Raw genomic sequence first — 6,004 nt, forward strand, 5'->3', positions numbered from 1 at the left:
GCAGTTTGTTCCATGTGCTGAGAGTTGTTAGGAGACATGGAAGGCAGAAATTGTAGAATCACAAAGGGAGAGTATACAGACATAGCCAACAGTTGCTTGGAGGAGATCAGGCAGGCCAAAGCTCAGAATGAGTTCAGGCTTGCAAGAGGTTAAAAATAATAATGATGCCATTGGGTGGCAGAGAGAAGGCAGAACTGCTCAACACCTACTTTGACTCTTGTCTTGACACAAAAGGAAAGCAGTGCCCAACCTGGGGAATAACAGAATAAATGATGCAAGGAGGGAGCTAATGCCCAAGAAAGGAAAAGATGGATCAAGGGAACACCTAGCTACTTTAAATGAATTCAAATCTCCAGTGGCGGATGAGCTGCACCCAAGGGTACCAAGTTGCTGGTAGATCTCAGAGCCTCTGTCTATAACTCTTGATCATTCTTGGAGAGCATGTGAGGTCCCTGTGGAACAGAAGCGGGCAAATGTTGTCCCTATCTTCAAAAAGGGGGGGGGGAGAAGACCCAGGTAGCTACCAACTGTGCAGTGCGACATTAATACCAGGAAATGTTCTAGAAGAGATAATTAAACAGTCGGACTGTGAGCACTTAGAACAGGGTGCTGCGATTACTAAAACTCAGCATGGGTTTCTCAAAAGCCAAGTCACACCAGATGAACCTCAATTTCTTTTTCTGATATTGAGTTACAAGGTTGGTAGATCAGGGGAATGTTGTGGACACAGCGTATCTTGATTTCAGTAAGGCTTTTGACAAAGTCCCCACGTAGTATTATTGCGGAGAAGCTGGTAAAATGTGGGTTGAACGAGGTAACTGTTAGGTAGATTTGCAGCCAGTTGACTGACCGAGCCCCAAGGGTACTCATTAATGGTTCCTCGCCATCCTGGGGAAAAGTGACAAGTGCGCTGCCCCAGGGTTCTGTCCTGGGCCTATTGTTCATCATAGAGCCTTATGTGTATATTATTTATTTGGCCATAGAAGGCACCTGCCATGTTCCACCCAAATATAGCAGAGCAACTCAGCAGCTAAATTCTGTGTTCTGAGGCTGGGCTGGCTATCTCAATGTGCAGTGTTCACATCAGACAATATGTACAAGGAGATACATAGAGCCCATTGATATGTATGACAAAGCACTTGAAGTGAGATTGAAAGGGCCTGTTACTAAACTAATGCCATCAGCTCTCAGGGAAGGCTCCAAAAATAAAATTAAGCAGGCATTTAAGGCAACATCAGAGTGGTGTCAGGGCTTTACAGCATGTCTTGAGTTTTAGAGTTGGCATATAGCATTGCAGTGAAGAGACCAAGCTGTGAGCCAAGAAACTGCCAGTTCAACTGCAAAACTCACCCACTGGCCCTGAGCAATTCACTTGTAAGATCCTCATAAGAGCCCCGAAGCTGATTCCATCCAAACGGGGCCCATCTAGTCCTGTTCGCACAGTGGCCAGCCAGGTGCCTCAATGGGAGTCCTGAAAAGAGGGCCTGAAGGCAAGTAGCAAATTCCTCACCTGGGTTTCCCAGCAGCCAGTATTCAGAGGCAAACCTCTCTCAAAGTCTTTGGCTACAAACTTTACTCCCAAATAAACCTGCCTTGGACCCCATATATACTCAATATGTGACAGTGGGAACTTCTAGGCTGTCACCGTTTTGGGGTGCGATTCAAGCACATTTAGGCTGCACGGTCTTGACGAAAACATCAGACTTTTTATGATAAGGAAAGTGATATGGAAATTCACTGGAAAGGGGGGAATTGGGTTTGATGCCACACCATCTAACCTCCCTTCAAACAATGAATGTTCATTAGATAGTCAACATTGTCTAATCTCCCTGCAAGCAAATCAGGGGTAATAAACAGGTTGTGTGGAAGCGTAACTCACTTCCCCAGCAAGCCAACCAGCCTCACTCTGCGCCTGCAGTTCAGGAGGCTGATTAAGAGCTGTCCTTCGCCGCTTGGCCAAGGAAGCTTCTTTGGACTAGCAATTCCGCATATATTTATTGTGATCTTTATTGCCTTGTTTCATTGCTTCATTTTATCAGCAAGGCACTTGGAAAACCTCCGGGCAATAAAAGCTCGGACAGGAGTTTTAAAAAACGGAAAGGGCTTGGGGAAAGCTCTCTAATCAGGCCAGCTTCTGAACGCGCCTCAAAGTGACCCTGTGCAGCTCACACAAAAATATATAACCGTAAGCAGAAACCTGAGCATCCCTCAGAATAGGAGTGTAAAGATAAACCTCTTCCTCCTCTCTGTGGCATACTGCTCTGCCTGGAACCAGGTATGGTGTATCCCTTGGTCAGCAATTGTGATTTGGGTAGGAGCAGGGTAGCAAGGTGAACATGCTGAATGCCCATCCCTGTTAAAGTGGCCTCTTTCTTCATCCAAGGGCAGCAGTTGGTACCATTCTGTGGGGTGGATTTGGCCCATGGGGCTGCCAGCTGCTGGTTTCGATCATAACACTGTTCAAAATCAAAGAGAGGCAGACTGCAAGGCATCAGGAATACAGAAGCACATATTCTGCAGAAAGCAAAAGCCTCCCGGAGTTCTCTGCAATCCATTTTTGTGTGTGGGAGCGGATATGGATATGAAAAACCCTTTTGCCAAGAAGCAACACCAATGGTGCAATATATTACTATTGTGACTTTAAATGGTGATTGAGCAATGCAGAAATATAAGGAGGGGGGAATGGGAAAACACACAGGGAGATGGTATTGAAGAGAGCACCACAGGACAGGCCAAAGATAGGGATGGGGGGAAATTTGGTTCGATGAATGATATAATGCAAACCTATATATCAAAATGTGTTTATCAGTACAAAGCATGCCAAAAATGCACTAAAAATAATGCACATAATATACAAACGTGTCAGGGAAAAATGTGTATATTGGGTAAAACGGCATACAAAAATGTGAATATTAAGTGAAATGCACACTAACATGCTGATTAATTTCATGAGGACTTAATGTAAACCATTGTGGAAAGGTGAAAACTCAGCTTAAAACTCGAAAAATGAGAAACTGATAAATCAAACATGCAGATTTATTCATCCTTACCTACGTTTAAATGGCAAGTAAGGACTGACAGAAAGAGGACATCTAGGTAAACATGCAAAGGATGGTGCTGTTAGTGAACCTACCCATCCTTTGCAATATATATATATATATATAACGAAAGATAGATATCTATGGCGACAAAGACCAATCACTTCAGATGCATTTATAGCTTTCCTCATAACAGAGTTCAGGCAGACAAGTTAAGAAAACTAAAATGGAGGAAAATCTTGTTTGTTTGTTTTTTTCAAAAATGATTTGTTGAAAAACAAGGAGACACAAATATATAACACAAGTTAATAGGAACTGGAAATAATCAAATTACATTAGAGTATATGAAGCTTTAGTCTCCCCATCGTATTATACCTAATGGTATCTCTCTCTTTTTGTAAGTTAGTACTCTTTGGCTTTATTTTTCTCATTTTTAAATATATTTTAAGTATTTTAAAACAGAAAGGTGGAATGGCAGTGCAGCCTCATCCATACCTACAACAAGCCCAAATTCTAAGGTCTTAATCCCAGAAAATAACGCACAGGATAAATGACATTTTAGTAATAAATCAGGTGTGGTGATCGCGGGTTGCCTTTTTAAAAAGAAACTGGCATCTATACAAGGGGGTGGGAGAAGGATGATAACTTAAGTACAGCAGGCGATTGGAACTGGCTACTTCCTCATATACCCACTATTGAGAGTACAGTAATCAGGTTAGCAAGTACAAGGGAGAAGCCTTTCTGCTGTGGTTCCGTGTGCTAGAATGAATTACCAACCTCTCTCCGACTCAGGCCCCATCCCTTCAAGTGGTTGGGAAAGTCCTAAAGACCCATTTGTTTTCTTCATTATTTCCAGAGATGCTACGATTCCCCTGCTGCTTATTTTAGCAACTGGCATGTCCTGTATTTTAGTATTTTAGGACCGGATGCCGTTGTTCTATTCTTAGGGACATAGGAAGCTGCTTGATCCCAAGTCAGGTCACTGGCCCATCAAGCTCAGCATTGCCCACGACGGCCGGAAACAGTTCTCCAGAATTCCAGTCTGGTCCTAGTCGGAGATGCCACTGAGACCTGAAACCCAAGACCAATGGCATCCTAAGTAGGCCCTCCACCACTGTGTTCCAATGGCCCTTCTAGCTGGCTTCTACAAGTGGTTTGTTTCCTATAGTTTCTGTCTGCGTATTTATTAGTGTTATTTATATCCCATCTTCCAGGGGGGAAATCATTCCAAGAGAGATTAGAAGAAACGCCGTGGCACGTTTTTAAGACCACAACAAACAACACCAACATATAACAAAGTAATCAGGATCCTTTCCACAGGGCAGGTGGGTGGCAGAATTACTATTAATTACATATTTAGTTATATCATTCATAATAGCTGCATTTTTAAAGTAAGCTTTCTTGAAGGGTCTGCGCCCTTATAAAGGCACCCCCAAATGTACACACATGTACTCAAAAAAAAAATTCCTTCTTTTAAAAAACAACAGCATTCTAAGGTGCACAGCCTTGCAAGACAAGAACTTAAAACTGGAAATGAGTCATTGGATGGGGAAGCCATAGCTCAGAAGTACAGAGTCCCTGCTTTGCACGTAGAAGGGCCTAGGTTCAGTCCTCAACATCTCCTGGTAGGGCTGGAATGTTCCTAGTCTGAGACCCTAGAGAGCTGCCTGCCGGTCACATTACCCAATACTGAGCAATATGGACCAATAGTCTGATTTACTGTATGGCAGCATCCTATGTTCTTATTTCAAGGAGGCTTGCCTGGTGCCTTCATTACATATCTTTAGCCACTACGTGAAAGCGTTTCTCTATAACCAGGCCTTTGGGTGATTAATATTCCATGAACTTTTTTAATGTGTTGGGGCAGGAGGTTATTGGTTTCTTTTTTTCTATTTCTTTCATTATGTGATCTCATTTTTTATTTATATGTGCGAAACTGCTCTGTGATCTTCGGATGGAGGCTGGTATCCAAATTTAATAAATTAATAGATAAGACTCCTTTATTCAGAACCAATGAGGACTAGAATCTTACTTTGCTTTTAGGGAAATGACTGTAACCCAGATGCAGAGCAACTGCTTTGCATGCAGTAGGTCCCAGGTTCAGCCTCCAATGGCTTCTCCAGGTAGGGCTGCGAGAGCCTCTGCCAGCCAGTGCAAACAACACTGAGCTAGATGGACCAGTGGTCTGACTTGGTGTAAGCTCTTCTTATGTCCCTGTTTCAAATCAGCCCCTAATTAAGAACCACGCGGACTGGGTTTGTGCTTTATTCTGAAGAGATATTTTGCCTGGCTCAGTGTAAGGCAGAGTCATTTTGGAGGCAGCCATGCTTCTGAATACCAGCTGCTGGAAACCACAGGAAGGGAGAGGGCTCTTGTCTTGTGCTAGAATCCTGATTGCAGGTATCCCACAGGCAACCTGTTGGCCACTGTGAGAAGAGGATGCTGGGCTAGGTAGGCCCCCTTTGACTGATCCTGCCGGCTCTCCTTGCGTCTTGTTCCTGTGGTCCTCCTGATATAAATTGTAAATAAAGAGACGCACACCCCTTTAAAAAAAGAAAGCTTTAGCCAAAATTATTCCTCAGTGGAGAAATTAAAGGAGAGGCGTGTGGTTGGGGGTGGGTGGCAGAATGAATGAATGAATGAATGAATAAGGGGGGAACACAGAATGAATGGGCTGCTGCAGCTGTCAACGCGGGCCTAGAGGGGGGCAGAGGGAGCCAAGGCAGGGAGGGGGACGGCGTCGGGAGGGGACAAAATACCCTGGCGAGAAAGAGCAGCGCGGAATCGGGGCGGCTGGCAGAGGAGGAGGAGGAGGAGGAGAAAAGAGCGGCGCGCGAGGATGCCGCGCATGCGCGCACGGCCTCGCGCCGGACCCTATGCGGCGGCGGCGGCGCCTTCCCCCCTCGCGGCTGAAGGAGCGCGAGGCGCCGAGAGAGACTCACCGAGGCGCAGGGGCTGGAGGTGGC

At 44.8% G+C, this 6,004-nt stretch overlaps 1 protein-coding gene across 1 annotated transcript in view; it reads right to left on the minus strand.

Moving 5' to 3' along the window:
• Positions 1–6,004, minus strand: part of SSH2 (slingshot protein phosphatase 2) — a 127,203-nt gene that overhangs the window by 120,701 nt on the left and 498 nt on the right. The gene's annotated exons all lie outside the window — the stretch shown is intronic.

The sequence above is a fragment of the Zootoca vivipara genome, chromosome 15 (genome assembly GCF_963506605.1).
Source record: "Zootoca vivipara chromosome 15, rZooViv1.1, whole genome shotgun sequence".
Classification (NCBI taxonomy): Eukaryota; Metazoa; Chordata; class Lepidosauria; order Squamata; family Lacertidae; genus Zootoca; species Zootoca vivipara.